This window comes from Argiope bruennichi, chromosome 8 (assembly GCF_947563725.1).
Source record: "Argiope bruennichi chromosome 8, qqArgBrue1.1, whole genome shotgun sequence".
In the NCBI taxonomy this organism is placed as follows: Eukaryota; Metazoa; Arthropoda; class Arachnida; order Araneae; family Araneidae; genus Argiope; species Argiope bruennichi.
This window is the reverse complement of record NC_079158.1, coordinates 102949948-102968336: the sequence shown is the minus strand read 5'-3', so window position 1 is coordinate 102968336 and position 18389 is coordinate 102949948. Positions and strand designations below refer to the sequence as shown.

General features: G+C 30.4%; 1 long non-coding RNA gene across 1 annotated transcript in view; it reads left to right on the top strand.

Moving 5' to 3' along the window:
• The window catches only part of LOC129980999 (uncharacterized), a 75876-nt gene that overhangs the window by 45705 nt on the left and 11782 nt on the right, over positions 1 to 18389 (top strand). The window lies entirely within an intron of this gene.

Here is an 18389-nt window from a genome sequence, read left to right as displayed (position 1 = left end):
GAAATCAAAAAGAAAAACAGCAATATCACAAATATTAAAATCAGTATTTTTCTATAATTTTTTTAAATGCTCTCAAGAAAATATTTCTACTTAATTCATTTAATGGCTTTCTTAATTTTCTAAGTGATAATTTTTGTTCGATCCACAATAAAAATTTCGGAGTACCATTTTCTAATTCAATAATTTTTAATTATGAGTTTATTTCAGAATATGGAATTTTTACTTTTCTATTATATCATCTTTTAAATTGATATTCACTTCATAAAAATATTTTGCTCAAGAAAAAGCAGTGTACTAAGAATTAATTCTAATTGGAGATTTAAAATGAAAAATTGCATTTTGTAATCGGGAAGAAACTTTCATCCCGATTACAAGATTTGATATAGATTTTACTAGCTCAAAATTTATGTAGAGATCATGAGCTTTCATATAAATCAAAAATTTATGAAATCAGTTTTGTAATCAGCCTGAAAACCTTACAGAGGTTAAATCAGTGTTAGAGTTGCAGCCTGAAAGTCGTAAAGAGGTATTTCACCGTAGAGAATATGTACTGAAGTAAGGCATTTTCCGATTTCTTTCGAAAAGGGAGAGTTGCTATTAAACACCACCACCATGTATCTACAGATCATAAGCTTTCATAAAGAACAAAAAATGGCGAAAATGAACTTGAGGTTATGGCTAAGAGATTAATTTATTGACTTTTATAATTGTTTTAAATGCATAGATAATACAGTTTTTTTTTTTTTTTTTTTTCGTTTTTTCAATTGCAACTGTTTATGTTAAAACGATACTTTCTTTGAAATTGAATGGCTGAATAGATTTACATTATTACAATTACAGTACAGCTGATCCTTGTTTGACAGAAAAATACAATTCGAGCTTGTCAAGTTTTAACTATTCTGCTTAGTTTGTCACGTTAGATTTCGTGTTGCATTTGGATTGATTAAGCAATTTTTTTTTCTATGAGCATATCGTGACTGGTTAAATTTTATTTATAGTTTAACAATCGACAGTGACTGCAGGAATGTGTTTCCCATGCATTCAAGCGATGCTAAGAAATAAAAGCAATTGTTATGGTTTTTAAAAAATGTAGTATGTTTGCATTATTGTTCCAACGTTAGAGTCTATGGGGATCTACGTATTCTAATCTCCATGATTATCCACCTGTTATCCACCAGCATTCTGACTGAAGCTTTTTGGTACCCAAATATTATCCGTAACCGAATTTATATCTGTGCACATATAAAAGCTAATACTACCAATAACCTTCAGTATCAACTCCTCATTTAAGAAAGGCTAAAGAGTACAAATGGATTAGATTAAATTGGGTTAAGGCTTACATTAGAATATGCGCACCGAGAGAGTAGATAAATATGCAAAAAAGACGACACAGAAAGACCAAATAGATATTGTAGTCAAAAAATCATACTGTTGTTACTTATGGCACTTGCCATAGACAAGCCCGCTGATGACTCGCAAGTCAGCGATTTAAGCCGAGTTTGTGAAGTAGCTTCTGAGGGAAAAGCTCCTGAGCCCCTGAGAGCAGAAAACTGACTTATAGCTCATATGAAAATGACAGTCACATACTCGCTTACTCAATCCCTTTTTATAAAAGGGGGAGGGGCTCTTTCACATACCTCACATATAGAACATAGGGTAAAGAACAACCATGTCCGAACCAGGACTCGAACCCGGGACGCCCAGATCATGGGGAAGACGTGCTGCTCCTAGGCTAAGACGCCGGTTCAAAAAATCCTTCCAAATGTTGAAGAAGGAAATTAGAAGAGAGATGACTTTGCAGTGGCAGGATATATCGATGATGTCGTACAAAGGACGTATAACATATGAATTCATACCGAAACAAAACAAACAAAAAAAATTAGAATATTTCACTTGATGATAGTGCAAATTATATCGGGACATGGAAGATTTCCAGAATTTTTCTACAGATTCGGAAGGATTCAGAACAACACCCGTATACGTGGGGAAATAGGCTCGATTCAGCACTATATAATAGAATGTGTCGAACTCAAAGAAATTAGAGGAACGCTTATTATAAATAGTAATTTTAACACAATGTTACAATACCCTGGAAATGTAAAAATATTAAAAGAAATGATGGAAAAGATTTCTAGACTTTGTTGGCCGTTCTTTGAACTTTTGTTGGCCGTTCTTTGAACTTTTGTTGGCCGTTGTTTTTTCTTAAACAAAAGTTGGATAGTTAATGAGCATAACAGCCAATCACAATAATTCTTATTTATACGGCTTATTTCTGTGGTAACGGTGTTGCTGGCTGTAATTTAAAAAAGTATCAATTCCTCATGTCGGCATAAAATAAAAGCCTTTGGTTTAGTTTTAAAGGAATTCCCTTATCTATCTTCCCCTCCACCATATACATTGTGTTGCAATTTTGGTAAATAATGATTAAATTCTGATGCTCTTTTTCTGGTAAATAGAAAGAAGTTGATGGAAGAGTTAAAATCTTTACTAACCTGGCTTAGGGAATAACTTTTTTATTTGGTATACTTGAAATTTTATCATTATGGTTCAAGATTAACAAGTTTACAATATCTATCGCTAAAGGGTTGTCCCAAAATTAAAGCAAGATTTCAATTTGACCTCATTCGTGCAATAAAGTGTTGACAACGCCATTAAAAAAGAAGAAAAAACTTTTGGGAGCTGATAGTTTAAGGTTAGTAAAAATGGAGCGTTACACAATAGAACAATGTGTTTTCAAAATTGAACAATATTTCAAAAATAATAAAAGTCTGGCTACCACAACAGTCCGAAAATCTGAGAATGGCCTCCTCGATCGTGTGATTTAACACCACTGAATTTTTTTATTGGATTATTTGAAATGAAAGGTCTATGGCAACAACCCCACAAGCATGCGTGCATTTAAGAGAGAAATACAACGTTGCATGAACGAAAATCAGCCACATTTATGCAAAATGGTCATGGAAAATTTCGACAAAAGATTTCGTATCTACCATCAAAGTCCTGGAGCTATTTACCCTATGTGTTATTCCATACATAACCCTATCATGTGTGCTTTACAATTCAATTAAAATATTACAATTTAAAGAGAAGAAAACCTTGTTTATTATTTAATTCAAATCTTGCATTAACACGTTGTTCTTTTTAATTCTCCATTCTTACTAATCCTAAACCATCAGCTGTCAAATGTTTTTTTTAAACAGTGTTTCCAACACTTTACTGCACGAATGGTGGCAAATTCAAATCTTGTGTTAATTTTTGGGACACCCTTTAGGAAATACTACAAATGTCTAATGATATGGCAGTTGGCATTTGCGATTCCAATAAACGGCGCTGTTGGAATTACAATGTTGACAAAAATTCCATAATTCTAGAAATTGATTTGTATTATAAAGCCTTGATGCCTGTTTTAATTGCTTATTTAGCAATTTTTTTCTCAAATTTGGACAATACAATAAGTATAAATAAATTTAAAAGGAGAATCTTTTTGAGTAATCGATAGTTTATTAGAAACCATTATACTTTTTATAAATTTTTGGATTAGATTGGATTTTTATGGCGCAAGAGTATCGCAGAGTATTTTATCGCGCAGAAATATCTAAGCTGGGAGAAAGCGCATGGTATGAATATATTTCCGTAAGATTAAATAACAAATAAAATTATGCTTTCTTTAGCTAAAAGATTGAGATTTTTTTTTAAAAAATAAGCTTTTATTTAAAAAAAACATAGTAATATAATAAGGGATAAACCTATAATAATAATATTTAAATAAGGGATAAACGTATGATTAAAATAAAAGGTTATTTTAAAAACTTGAAAAAACAAAGATATTTATATAAAATGGATAAAATTAATAAGCTCTTAAAAATTCGAAAATATTCTGATAAGGTTGTTCTCCAACCATTTCATGCAAATGTAATGGTTATGAATAAAGAAACGCATACAATAAAAATTAAATTTAGGACTTTCAATTACATTTTGTAAAACTATAAGGTTCACTTTGCAATCTGAACAAATCGGTAGCCTCTCACCAAACAAAAGAGATTTGAATTAGGAAATGAATATTAAATATATTCTCAAATGAAGATTAACAAACACTTTGGAAATCTTCGTTAACCTTCTTTCATGAATTTTCGTATTAACTCAGATATATTTATTTCTCATATCTGCATCTTTTCAGTATTTTAATTCTGGCACATCCGTCTTCTTTCCCATGCTATTTATATATCTGAATTAAATTTATTCTATTTATTTTATTTATACAATTTATATATCTGAAAATTGGTCTTATTAATATTTTTGAAACTAAACGACTTATTGGTCTTATGCATAAGCAAAGAAGTTTTATTTAAATATTTAAAAAGTCATTGTAGATAGATGGACTTGTTTCTGTCAAAACTAGAATAACTTTTATTTAAGACAAGCTTCATCCATTAAAAAAACAACTAAATGGTTGGGCTTTTCTACAATTACTTCAGAAAAAATTACATTCCAAAAACATACTTCATATCACTTTCAAATACCATAATTAAATTTTCGATAATACCAATTTTCTTTTTATCCAATTTTTTCTTTAATTTTTATTAATTTTAGGTCTAATTTGTAACAATACCATTCATTGTTGTAATGAAATTACAACCAAAAATTGATTTTAGTTTCACATTGCACCCGGTTGTTATAGTATAAGCTTTTAATACCTGTCTTTCAGATCAAGCTTATTGAATCTCGATCTCACAGTTGAATGAGATTTGTATAATCATTGTTTATTATTGGAAAGTTTATAAAGCACGTCTTTTTTTAATTCCCAGCATTTATATTCAAACCATGCTATTATATGATAATAAGCAATTCTAGTTTCTAAAGGTTGAATTAAAAAAATATCTACTACTAATAAACCAACGGCTCCTATATTTGTCATGTATATATTTTAGAGGGTCTGTATCTCGAAGCGATTTTTTAAAATTTTTATTAATTTAAAAATTAAACTGATTTTTGGTATTTTCCGTGATAAGTTCGAAAAATATAACCTAACAAAAAGGTATTTGACAACGTTCCAAAATTTAAAAATTTATCTCTTTAATGATACCCTTTTCATAGCCATGCAAAATTTTCTGAACTTTGAAATTTTTTAAATAATATATTTTCGCTTTATTTTCAACAATATATTATAATGTTGCCCTGAAATTCAAACCATTTCCATAGTTTCATCAAATATTTAATCATGTGATTTTCTTACATTGTTGAAAGCTTAAAGGGAAAAGATTCTGTTTAATATCTGTGTAATTTATTAGACAAATGAAATTTTGATTACAAATGAAGATTTAGAAGACAAAAGTTATTGCAATATCTCAAAAATTAGAAGATAAATATTTAGGTTTTTAGTAACGCAATGGTGTTATGGAACTGTCAACATTAGCATAGATTATACACTGTTATAAACCTGTAATTTTGCTTCCCAGCACGACTAGTGTCATCGTAAGAAAGACCGCCGTACGATCTGTCCTGTGCGTGCTGAGCGGGTGCCGCGTCAATGAACTCAGAGCTTGGCGACTTTGGCGACCAAATGGATAATACTGGAAAGTTCGAATATTATAACAATACGAATTATAACAATAATATAACAATACTAATATTATTAAGTAACAATACGAAATAAAAAGAATTTTAATGAGACATTTAACGTAGCAAGGCTTTAATGCCAGGCAGTTGGGAGGACCTACGGATATGAAGTTGCATCTAAATAATTTATCTCATATAAAATACCATAAATGTTCTCGTCGAACCAAATGGTCACTTAAGGCAACTAGTATAAAATTAAAAAGAATATAATTTTTTTAGAAAGTTAATGATAATGTTCATATAATAAAAAATGAAAAAAAATTACAGCTGCAGCAAGGCCTGGTACGGCTAATGTATTAGATAATCTCTGTAAATCGATCGAAAGGATATACAATGTATGAATTAATATCTATAACATCTGTAATTGTTAGGGGCAGGAAGTAATCTAGACTGGATGATAGGTTAAAACTTCCGTACAATTGCCTGAAACTTAATGAACGACAGGCCGATCCAGTAGCATTACGAAAGACGCAAAAATATTTAAAAAAGTATATTTACTAAGACGAACTCATTTAAATAACATATTTGGATGTGCTGTTCACAACCTCTCTAATGACAAATATACTTTGCTAACATTTACTAGATTTACAGATCAGTTGCTATATTGTACAGACAATGTCATGCAGTTCCGATTACATAGCTGCGAATATAAATACAGAGTAAAGTGACAGACTCAAAGAAAAGATACAAAAACCTTGAGGAAAGAATGCTTCAAATCTCACTGTAAAAAGCATGAAAGAAATTTTATGAATTTATATATGAATGTATTTTCATAACTTAAATGCAGGAGATTAAATGTAATCCAATACAGAACAACCCTCAATCGAAAGTGTTCATCATAAAAGGAATTAAACTTATAAATAAATTATAATGTTTCCGAGATTAATAGAAAGAAACTCACTCAGCAGTTCGAATTAGATTGAAAAAGTATTTATTATATTTCATTTACTACATTTATTACTACATTTACAAAATATTCATTAACATTGATTGCAAATATTCCTGATAGACCTTTTTACTTTCTCGTATAGTAAATATAGAGAAAGTATAATAATCGTCAAAAAATTCGAACTGGAGATTTTGATCAGTCTTTTCATTTTAAACTTCCTTGAGTTCGAAGAGTACTTTTTTAGGAAAAGTCCGTCAGTCTGTGACAAAGATAACTCAAAAACACTTTGAGTTAGACAGTGAAATTTGGTATATGGGTTTTATGCCAATAGACAGATTTCTAACAAGTTTTAAGTAAAATCTGTTCAGAGGTCCGTCTGTCTGCCTGTTCAAAAATAAGTAAACAAGATAACTGCAAAACGGAGAGAACTAGACTGATAATTCTAGCACAGATTCGGCACACAGATTTGACATTTGTAGTATAGACACCCACCAAATGTTCAACCAAATCTAACTACGGGTTGAATATCTTGTGGTGAAAGCTTATAAGCCAGTTAACAGCTACGCTACCCGAGATGTTGCTTTTGTATCGTGGTCATGTTACTGGGCTGCGAACCACAAGGTCCCAGGTTCTATTCTCGCTCATTCCAATTCGCCACATTGGTGACCTCGGACGATGATCCTTCAACCTATATTTATATTCTATATTTACAGAAACATGCGCAAGTTATAACTCAAAACACAATGACTTAAATATATCATTTTTTTATATAAATTTGTGACTACAAATGTAGTTGTGTATCGATTTTTTTTTTCTAATTGGTTGAAAAAAACGTGTCTAAAACACAATTTTGTTTTCAGATAATATTAACGCATGCCAAGGATTAATCGCCACAAAACTTGCCAAGGATGATACAATAAGTTAAGTAAAAATGCTAAATTGTAGCCAAAAGTTAGTATTTCCAAATTATTACACGTAAGGCGTTTACTGGCATGACAATTTTGTTATACAGTATGCGAGAAAGTTATTGGGAGACCATTCCATTGGTTTAATATAAGACACTATTATTCAAATGTTCATCCATAAACTTGCGATGAGAAGTGAAAAAAAAAAGTTCTTCATTTGATCTGACAGGTAGCCTATTTATTTTTCATCTCGCTCTAATGCCAGATTTCGAATTCCTTTCTTTCACCTCACGAGTAATTGGGAGACTCAAAAGTTAAATTTCGCGACAGTCTTTTTTCAGAAACACAAGTGAACAAAAGCAGCGTCACTCAAACGGAGGCGAATCTATCAAATGAGCTATTAAATGATTCGTTTGAAGAAGTTGAGGATGTCATTCTGGTTGACGCTTGATTATGGAATCAGTGGAGAAATGGAGTTGACTGCCTCTGCCTTGACTGATGCGAGACTTTTGGCTCATTTCTTCGAGGAATTATTGTTTGACGTTTAACGATTGTTGGTGCTTTAATTCGATACAATGTCAGAGAATTTGTAACTCAAAGCGATATTTAACTACTTTTCAAATAGAGGTTGAAATAGTAAATGGATAAAAAAATTAGCAATTAAAGATAGTCGAGGAAAAATAATAATTAAAGAAAAGGGACAATCGTAACGATTTTTTTCTATTCTGTAAAGAAGTAATAGTTTAAAAGCGTCTGCTTTTTCGAAAAGAAGTTTATGTTAGTTTCAAACATTTTGAAATGGATATCTACAAATGTCATATGTATTATTTATTACTTTGCAGTAAATGTTATTTATTCCATTTCATTGTTTGCCAGTTAAACTCATAAAGAAGAACTGGAGAATTACTGTAGAAGGAGAAAGAATTACTGGAGAATTATTGTAGAAGGAGAAAGAATTACTTTTATTATTTATTCCACTTCATTGTTTGCCAGTTGAACTCATAAAGAATTACTGGAGAAGGAGAAAGAATTACTGGAGAATTACTGTAGAAGGAGAAAGAATTACTGTTATTATTTATTCCACTTCATTGTTTGCCAGTTGAACTCATAAAGAAGAACTGGAGAATTACTGTAGAAGGAGAAAGAATTACTGTTATTATTTATTCCACTTCATTGTTTGCCAGTTGAACTCATAAAGAAGAACTGAAGAATTACTGTAGAAGGAGAAAGAATTACTGGAGAATTTCTAACAATTTAAGAAAAATTATTATCGTTGGAACTGGATTATTTTTCATTAAGGTAAAGGAAAATTTGTGCTTTAAGAATCTATAGGAAGTAATCTATTATCTTTTATAAAATATACTGAGCACCATATCTCATAAATTTGAAAGTGAGTCATTGAACCGACATTACTGTCGAGTATAAAGCAGTTACTAAAATGTTTAGATCTCTTTAAAAGATGAGTTTCTAAAATGTCACTATGAAATTTCAAAGATAAATGATGAAAAGTATTCCACGACCCTGCTTCAATGGAATTGAAGGCATTTCCAGCTTTTTTTCTCTTTTTAATTTTAATCAAATGAACAAATTGCTTCTACCTGCTTATGAAAGCTCTGTGGTGAAGCTTATAAGCCAGATAACAGCTCCTGGACAGGAGTGAAGCTTATAAGCTTCACCACAACTCTTTTTGTAAAGGTTTGTTTCTTACTATGAATAGAATCTATGATAACAAAAGATAATGGAAAGAATCGAAAATACATAGCTTTATTTTTACTTCTTCGTTCGTGAAATATTGAATGAGAAAATATTGTAATATTTTCTCATTCAAAATTCAAATTCGAGATTTTGATGCATCTCTAACTTAAATCTGATTTTTTTTTCTAGGATTTTAGTCTGTATAGCCTGGAAATACGATAGCTTATAAGCTTAACAAGTTAGGACGATAAAATGCTGCTTATAATTTTAACATCAAAGTTTTAGATTCCTAAGAAATTCCAAACGAAATCATTCAGTGGAAAACCTGCCATTCCATTTGAGTTCATGTAAATATTATAATTCAAATATGTAACAAGTTTATTGGGTGAAATTCGGCATGTATTTTCCCAATTAAAGTTTTTAATTTGTACCAAATTTTGAACCAAATCAGTCAAAATTTTGACTTTTTTCCCGATATATTAATTTGTGAGAATGCAATACTAACACAATAATTCAAAATTCAAATACCAATAATTCCGATTCAAACCCAATTAACAATATTCAAACACCAATACAATAATTCTACAGCAAACTAGATCAATAAAGTTTGATACATAGTCAAAATCGATATCGTCCAAATTGTAATCAAAATCAAAATCTTATATATATGCGAAGCTGTAAGCTCAATTGTTCAATGAAAAGGGGTAATATTCTAAAATATATTCTTAATTATTTTCACAATATTGCGACGTTTAAAACTCACACACATGTGTGCGTGTAGGAGATAGTCGATGACAGAGCTTTTCCACGTGTTCAATTATTATTTGGCAAAATAAATAACTCTTAAATATTTTGCATTTAAACTAAAGTTTGAATTTTAACTCATAGAAAGCTTCAAAGCTTTTCAAAGATTTGCTTCAGCCTATTTTTCGCCAACCAAATTGATAGCAATAATTTATTAATGCCAACCAAATTTGATAATATAATATTATACAATATAATCGCATCAAATGAAAGCAGGTATTATTGTAAATTAAATTCGCGCAGTACACAGAGATCATTTTGGTTGCTTAATTTCGCACAAAAAAAATGGAATAAAATTGATGAGATGATTTCAATCATTGTAAGATTTATCAACGTTTTATTTCGTGACATGTTTCGAAAATAGAGGGCGAAAGGGAACAAGGATTATTGATGATGTATCTAAATATCACTTGCTTTCAAATGAAATAAAAATTGGTGAAATCGAACCACTGATTGGAACTGGAAGAATCTGTCATCTTCCTCTCACTTACCCCCAGATAATGTATAGTGAAGTAATGATCTTCAAATTTCTCTCAAAAATGAGGGGTGGGAGTTTCAGGAATACATTTAAGTTTTATGGGCTTTTATATGAAATAAAAATTTGCGAAATAGGACGAGTGTTCTAATCTGGGGAACTAGTTTTTTGGTTTTGCCAATTATTTTAAATATATAAATGACATAAATTTAGTTACCAGGAAAATTCATTGTAGCTTATATAAATAAAACATACCTGCCTCCTTGTTTGATTTGGCATTTTAAAGCGTTTGTCAGGAAACTTTATCATGCACGAATCTTTAGAAATTTTGTCTTTGTAAAATATTAAGAAGCTCGCTCTTCGTAGCTCAAGGTGTATTTTTAAAGGTAATCATTAAATGAGCCTTCAAATATAGGGCATAATCGATTCTTATACTACAATCGGCGACGATCTGTTCAATATATTATGAGTATTAGTGTGATTTCAAAGAATTTTGATTACTTGAATTTTATCACGAATTTAACCAACAAAGTTATTCAGAATTACAAATAAAATTTTGTGATTTTGAATTACACGAAATAAGTTCGAATTACATAATTTTTTTTAACTATTTTAACATTATGTTAATTCAAGATTCAAAATTATCTGAAAAAAAAACATTCGAAATGTTGAGAAATTCCGAACGCAAACAAATGATTTAATAGAAGAACAGTCAGTCGACAGAATGTCAGTCTTTAGACAGTCAATCGAAACTAAAATAATATTTAAGATTTTGATGAAAAGTTCAAATACAAAATTTCATTGAATTAGGTCACTTTGAGCACTCGCGTTCACATGATTTGACTGGTTTAGTTCATAATTTGATCTAAAATGTTGAAGCTAAAATCACATAGCAATTATATTTGTGTAATTTGATCAATTTTTAGCTATCATGCTCGCAGGCAGATGGCTGATTGCAAAATTGTTTTTCGACTGTAGTGAGGTTTAAGATTGGAAATTTTTCTAAATCTCGATTACCGAATTTTTCGACAATTTCTATTACCTGTTTACCTATTCTATTTACCACAGAGATTTTAAAAATATTTCTGGAAAGTGTAAGTTGGTGTGAGACAAGCTACCATTGTTAATATAACTATGGGTTATGAGCTTTGAACTTCCATATAAAATGAAAATTGAAGAAATTGGTCCATTGATTGAGTCTGGAGAAGATTCTTTTAAAATCAAGCTGCATTTATTCCAATATTTACTCATATATTTAAATATTTGGTACATTTGGTGATAATTTCTATTACTTCACCTTAGCAGTGCATTAATGAAAATTAACGAAACTAGCTAACGAAAACAATTCAGTGATAAAAATGACATTTTTCGAGTTTATTTACATAAAATTAACTCAAACTGTGCACGAGGTTTCAACATTGTATTAATTCTAAATTCAGAAGAAAACATCCCGAATACCGAGAAATTCAGAACAAAAGCTTTCTTGGATCAACTTCTCCAGAATATTTGATACAAAAATGCAGTTACGTAGGGAGGCTTGAATTAATTTCATGTTCCGTAGAAAATTCTGATTCAAGAATAAGAGAACGTGGAGAAAATGGGAAGAAAGGACGGTTACGCGTTCCGTGAGTGGTTTGTTTTTTTCTACTCCTGTTGTCCGTCAGTCTCACCTGGCTCTTCCCAACGGTTACGCTATTCAAAAAGAAACCTGTCCGACTGGTCGAGTTTCGACGAGAGGCAATCCAACACGCGATTTGTTCGCCTGCCACCCTCCCCTGAAGCGACCTTGTACACCGCGCAGTTTTGGTTCCGGAATGCACACAGGTTGCTGAATACAGATTTGCAGATTCTCGTGGAACAAGCAGCTCTTCTATGTTCCCGCAGTGGATGTAAAACAGTTTTCTTTGTGTATGAGGTGTACAAAAGACAATGTACTAAGTAAACAGTTATAACTTGTGAAATAAGAAATTTCAAGGTGAATGGTATGAACGCGAATTAAAGTTGTTCTATGCCACTTTGCAAATTTCTCTAGAATTTCTGTTATTCATTATCCGCAAAACGGTTTTAAAAATTGCTTCTTAATTTTAAGAAATTCTGTAAATAAGAATTTGCAAAAATCTAATTGAACTGTTTGATGAAATAAAAGATTTTAAGGTAAGCTCTACGAAGTAGAATAATGAATCGGTTACAGTTATTGATTTTTCTTTACAGTTTTGTCTGAGTAGTGTTATTTTAATAAATCCCATAAGAAGTCATTTACAATGTTGAAATTTTTTTTAAATTGAAAATTCAATCTTAATTAAGGTAGTAATTGGCGTTACCAGTTTAGATAATGATAATAATTTGTTCAGTAGAACATATATTAAAAAGGATAAAATTTATATTACTTTGTTCGCACTAGAAATCCAAACTATTGAATAATTTCTTTTCAAATTTTACTTACAGAAATTATAATTAAAGTTTTGGGACTATAAATTATATTCTTACTTTTTATTTGAAAAAAGATATTTTCGTTCCGTGTAACATCGGATATTTCACTTAATACTGTATTTTTCTCATTGTAATTTGAAATTATACCTTATTCAAAATTTAAAATATATATATATAAATTTTTATATGTATATAAGCGCTCAATAGAAATGCTTGAACTCTTTTATGCAGTTCATGTTGATTTATTTAAATATTTCAAGCCACCATTTTTTTTTTTTTTTTTTTTTTTTGTGTGTGTGTGTGTGTGCTTGTGTATGTTTAGAGGAGAAGTTGCAGCAAATAATATTTAAAATAATTGTAAATAATATATAAAAGAATATTATTATTAAATGAAAGGAAATAAAAATGCTTTAACTAAAATTGTGGACATTTAATTTTTGTTCTTTCTATTTAAATAATCATGAAAAAATATATCTTAAAATTGATCTACTTCATCTTAAATTTCTATTATCTGAAAATTATAACTCTTAATATCTTTTACAGAAAGGAGCCTAATACATGCACATCTATATGATTTTGAAAGATTTTTTTAAAAATTTGTTTTGATGAATATGTATAAATTGTGGGATTAAAAAAGAAACCGATCAACTTTTAAATTTGACAGACTTTTTAAGCCTCTGACTGGAGTTCGGTAATTTCGATAGCTTAAATACTTCTTATGTAAATGTATTATCAAGATATAATCCGGTCACAGACTCTTCAAATGTATACTTGAAAAATGTTAAATAAATTTTCAATTCTGTAATTTTTTATTAAAAATGGCGGGGTTTTTTTTACCGTTTGAAGGATAAGGTTTTAAAATCTTGTAAGGAAATCACGGTATTGGCATTAAATAAATTAAAATATTTAAAAAATAACTTCAATTTTTTAATAAAATAAATAACAAAATAAAATTTGTTTAACATTTTGTTAGTAATATGTGCATGTGTGTGTGTGTGTGTGTGTGTGTGCTTAGTAATTACCGCTATTTTGCTTATAACTCTTCTTAAATGGTTTAAATTAAAGACAGTACTATGAATTGTTGCATTAAATTGAGTATTAATTCTTTTCAAATTAAGCTATGATTTCTTTGACCAATTTGTTTTTATAAAAGCACTTCCATCTGGATTTTTTTTTTGTCGTGCATTTCAGGAGGATTAGTTAAGCTCTTAAATGCAGTTTGTTAATGGATGCAATTGTCATTAAGAAATTTTTAAATCATGTAAATTTTTCAGCATTTCGAAAGGTTGTTCAATGTTAAAGGTGCGCTTTATAAATAGGTCAAACATATAGAACAAGTAATTTCTGTAATAGAACATGTAATCGTAAATATAATGATGGTTGTGAAAGATAATTACACCAGATAAAATGTGCTACATAGAATTAATTGAATACAAATTCGCAACAACCTAGTTAAGTAGATAATTATATATCATACGCACATTGGCAGGTATAATGTTATATCAACACCAAAACTTTGGTAAAATGTTCAAATGACTTACCGTCCGAAGTTATACATATTTCACCTGTTATAATGATGCTGTAAATTTGCATTTTATTTATTCTGCGTTACGCACTTTATCTAGTTTATACAGTGACGAAACGAAACTAAGTAGTGCCTGGGGCTTAATATGATTATATCGCCTTCAAGTAATATCGGTTATTTAAGAAGGGTAAATGGAGCTTTATCTTTGCCACCATCATCTTATTAGATTTTAAAAATGGCACAAAAGTCATAGTGCTGTAGATATCTATAGACTTCCATGCTGTACAGGGCATCTTGCCTCCCGTCACTGCCCCATTGGATGCATTCATTTCTTTAATATAATTAATTGTTTCTATATGCTTGACTTACCCTTTAAATCACTCCATGAACATCCAGTATTTAATTCCTATTCTCATGGGTTGAGTATATGAATAATTTAATTATAGATAATATTTTAAACTTTATATAAAAATACTGCAGTTGCTCTTTGAAATTATCGCTGAAAAATCTCAGATTTTAAGATGAAAAAAAGCGTTTAACAGAGGTTGATTAAACTTGTTTAGAAAGCTTTTTGAAAATGTATGTATTTATGCATTTTAAATTGTCAATCACTGCGTTTCAAAATATATAAGAATACATCATTATAATTACAATTTTACTAACTATAACTGTGATATTACTTAATATCTATAATTAATTTAATTATTTTTTTAATTCATAATCAAAACGCTGAATCGAGAGACTTTGTTTTTATATATTAAATGGGTATGTTATAATGAAAAAAATTGAGAATTCGTTTTAATTGCTAATTCTTAATAAAATGTTTTATATTTTATAAATGCAAAAATAATAATTATTTTCCAAACAATATTTAATGAATCCATAATAATGTTTATTTCTAAATTTTGAAATATGGTAAATTACAAATAATAACCAGCGAGAGTGGTCTCTCTTAAACTTTATCGCATACTGTCTAATAAAAGTTTTGTCCCAGAAAATGCATTGCAAGGCATTGGCGTACAGTAGTTATGAAATATTAACTTTGGCGTGAATTCGGCCTTTTTATTGAATATATCGTGTCAACTTTGGCTAATTTTTTGGCGAATAATCACTTGCTTGCCATTAATAGTATTCAAAAATAGAATTTGTGTTTTATGCAAATTTTTTCCAACCGATAGGAACAAAAATTTGTCACAAAATTACACTTAGTGTCACAAAATGCCACACCAAATTTGATACATTTAATTTTTTTTGAGTTATTACATATCCCATATTTCTGGAAGTACAGACCAACAGACTGTTAACCCCTTGTCGGGTTTGGCACAAAATTAGTTAAGTGTCTACACTATATACGTGAAATCTGTGTAATGTGTGTAATCTGTCTTGCTGTCTTCATTTTGTAATCATCGCTTAACTTAGTATCGCTAATTTTACTTATATTCGAACTTCTGGACAGATAGACATCTTCGGAATGAAATCCTGCTCAAAACCTGATAGAAATCTAGAAATTTGGTATAAAGACCATATATCAATTTCATCTATCAAAAACTTTTTTAATTATCTTTATCACAGACAGACAGACGGATATTTTCCAAAAATGCGTTTTCCGAAGAAAGGTCAAAAACATGGAGATTCGCCAAAATTTCGAGTTTGAATTCTTTGATTAATACAATACTTTCTTGACACAACGTAAACGAGAAAGTAAAAATAAGCTTTTTTTTTTTTTCTTTCCTTATTCTGGGACCCGCTTTCTAGCTGAAACCCTTGGCGAGCGTTTACTAACTCTTGCCTTTGATTTGCCTTTGTTAATATAAATCAGTTATACCTATAAACCGTAAAGTTATGCTTTTAAAGCCTCAAAATTTTATTCCTTTTGAAATAAATTTAATTCACTTTCAATTATCTTCAATTAAATTCTTCTTCTTTATTCACAAAAAAATAGCATCAAAGTGGTAGTTATTAATTCCATTTCTTTTTCTTTACTAGGTCGTTTTTTATATTTATATTTAATAGTTTCTTGAGGGAGTTTAGTTCTTCTCTTATGGATAAAAATTCCTTGAACCTGATTCATACCTCGGTATAAAATTTTAAACATACCTTAAAACAAGTTTCCTTATACATCCCCCCCCCCCTTCCCTCAATACATCGAGACCTTGGCTTAGATTACCTAAATCAGGTCACAGCAACAAACATTTAACTCCCAGCGAGTCTTTGAGGCTCGAGGAAAGAGATTGTACTCTTCCGCCATTTTTTAATCAAGTTAAGAGTGGATGAATAAAATGAAGTTTTCTAAGAAAAAGAAGCAAATTTTGTTTCTCCTAGTCTCCTTTCAAAATTCATAAACTCCATTAGGGCTTATGAAAGAATTTTTCCTCCTCCTTCTTTTAAAAATTTTCCGCTCTCAAAACGGGAGAGAAAGTCGGAACTTCGGGGTTTGACAAATGAAGGTTTCTCAGCAGGGTGATAAATGAGTCACTAATTTTCGCATCAGCGAAGGCGACAAGGTTGTTTTTACGCCAACAACTCCATCTCGCCAAAGATATGCGGGTTCGGGAGAAAGAAAAAAACGCCAAAATGACCGGTTGCGAGTGACTTTAGGTGCTTTGATTGATTTATTTTCTCTCAGAGAAGGTTTCGTTTCGTTCTCTTCCATTTTCTTTCTTGAAGTTGGCTCTTAAGGGCAATCTGAACCATTTTTTTTTTTTTCTTTCCCTTTCTGTTTCACGCTCTTTCGCACCTTTTATCTTATGTTATCGTTTCTGAGAATGAAGCCAATAAAGATTTGTTCATTTATTTATTTATTGTTGATAAATCTCGGGGAACTCTGAGATTTGTTAGATGGGATTTCCTTTCGATTATAAGGTTATAATCTAGATGTTATTTCAGAAATCGTAACTTTTAGTTAAATTTATTTGTTTAAGAATGAATGTATACTTTAATCAGTACTTTTATATTAAAGATCTAAATACACCCATGCTTAAAATCTTAATATTTTCATGCTTAAGTATTAGAATCAGTATATACATTCGTTCACCGCCGTCTGTAACACTGAATTGAGTTAAAGCTGTTTCAGCCTCTCTAATATTGCCATTATCGGATACACAAATTCCAATTTTTGTTTTGGCATCAAGCAAGTTTTTAAAATTTAAATTGACTGATTTATCAGTGTGCGAATAAAAATAAGCATGACTAAGGAGCAAAGGTCAGTGTGCTGACGTCTGCAACTTTTATTAGCTTATATTCTTCTTCACGAGCCAAATTGAAGGTTTATTCCTAGTATTTTCTTCTGTCATTTTTTATTTTGCATTTCGGCGTTACACACACACACACACACGTATATATAATGCTTACGTGGACGCAAAATCAGGCCGAATTTGTTAATCGCTGTTTGGCAACACTCCATCGCCAGGGAACATCAACACGCAATTTGATAAGATTTCAAGCGAACGCTATTCTTGCATCGGTTTGAAAAACTTTTAAACAAAAAATTAACGGTCAAAAAACAGGACAAATTTTTTACTATGGGTTTCAGGCCTGCCGTATCGATTTGAAAACGAAATCGTCGAAAAAGAGAAGGCAGGTCGAATGAAAATGCTCAAGAATCGTTCATAAGAAGATCCAATCGTATTGAACGAGATAGGATTAAACGTTTATGTGTACGGAGCGGTCGATGAAGGAAAGAGTGGAGATACTGTTATGTTTCCTGATGTTTGTTACCCTTCAGAACAAAATCCTGTAAAAAAACTAGATGGTGATTTAAATTTCAGCACAGCTATGCCCCAAGAATTGAAAGGCGGAGTTATTCTAACTGTTACTAATGCTGCTTCCATTGAAATAAATAATCAGGTATTGACATGTTTGCCTGGGGAAGCAATTATTTATGAAGCTGTTGATAACATAATTAGTGATGATCCCAATGACAGACTAATATTTCCTGTAGAATTTCTTAATTCTTTAACACCTAGGGAAATGGCACCATATAAACTGCATTTAAAGCCAGACTGTGTTATTATTATGTTATTGCGAAATTTAGCTCCAACCAAAGGTTTG